Source organism: Orycteropus afer, unplaced genomic scaffold (genome assembly GCF_000298275.1).
Source record: "Orycteropus afer afer isolate SDZICR_OR568_19922 unplaced genomic scaffold, OryAfe1.0 scaffold00219, whole genome shotgun sequence".
Lineage (NCBI taxonomy): Eukaryota > Metazoa > Chordata > Mammalia > Tubulidentata > Orycteropodidae > Orycteropus > Orycteropus afer.
In genome coordinates, this window is record NW_006921806.1 from 4,238,653 (window position 1) to 4,240,084 (window position 1,432).

The 1,432-nt window shown below is 33.3% G+C and overlaps 1 non-coding gene across 1 annotated transcript; it reads right to left on the reverse strand.

The window, feature by feature from the left end:
* Nucleotides 1–692: 692 nt before the first annotated feature.
* Nucleotides 693–798, reverse strand: LOC122150749. The gene has a single exon (XR_006163832.1). It is a non-coding gene; the product is annotated as a U6 spliceosomal RNA (small nuclear RNA).
* Between the last annotated feature and the right edge of the window lie 634 nt (nt 799–1,432).

Genomic DNA, 1,432 nt, shown 5'->3' on the forward strand with positions numbered 1-1,432 from the left:
ACGTCGTCTAATGTCCTGACTGCTGCTTCCGTTGGCATCGATTGTAGAACCAAGCAACGTGAATTCCTTGACAACCTCAATCTTCTCTCCATTGATTGTGATGCTGCTCATTGGTCCAGTTGTGAGGATTTTTGTTTTCTTTATATTGAGATGTAATCCATACTGCAGACTGTATTCTTCAACCTTCATCAGTAGGTGCCTTAAGTCATCCTCACTTTCAGCAAGCAAAGTTGTATCATCTGCATATCTCAGGTTGTTAATGATTCTTCCTCCAATCCTGATACCACATTTTTCTTCATATAGTCCAGCTTCTCTAAGTTTTTTTTTTTTTGTATATATTTTTATTGTTGTAGAAATTTTATAACACATTTGCAAGTTAACATTTTACACATTTACAATTTAGTGACACTGATTACATTAATCATATTATGCAACCATTACTAATTGCAAATGTGTTATAAAATTTCTACAACAATAAAAATATATACAAAAAAAACTTAATTAAGATGTATTTTTTGTATATATTTTTTATTGTTGTAGAAATTTTATAACACATTTGCAAGTTAACATTTTACACATTTACAATTCAGTGACACTGATTACATTAATCATATTATGCAACCATTACTAATATCCATAGTCAGATTCTCCATCACCATAAACAGAACTCAATGCTGCCTAAATAATGATTCAAAAATATAGAATTCTTCAAGAATTTGCATGTCATCCTTGTTTAGGGGCATGCCAATCTTCTCTGCATTTTTCCAATTTCAGTATATGTGCTGCCAAAGCAAGCACAGGATATATTTTTTAAAGACATAAATAGAGAGGCATACCATATTCATGAATAAGAACATGCTGTAAAGATGACAATTCTTCCCAAATGATGCAGAGATTCAATGCATTTCTAAAACTACCAACAGTTTCATGGAACTTGATCAGGTCATTTTAAACTATATATAGAAGAGTAAAGAACCAGGAATAGTAAGGACTCTTCTGAAGTGAGGAACAATGTTCCTGCCATATGTTGGGATCACTATGAAGTTACAGTAATTGAGGTGATATGAGCTTATTGCATGGTTAGATAAAATGGGCACTAGAGTTGGATAGAGACCCCAGAAGCAGACTTATGTGTGCTTGGAATGCTGGTACTGAACAGATGGCATGTGGGAAAGCTCCATCAATGGAGCTGGAAAAGATTGTTATTCATATGGAAATTTGAGTCAATTCCTGTGGATTAAGACATTAAATGTCGAAAAATAAACCATAAGATTCTACACAGAAAACATAAGTGTCTCTCTTTTAGACCTCATGGTTGGAAAATAATTAATAAACATGGCACACACAGGATTGACTAAAGTACAGTCAGGGTCCTGATGAGTAAAAGAAGGCATACTCAGAATGGAAATTTTGTGGAAAATTTTAAAAAGAG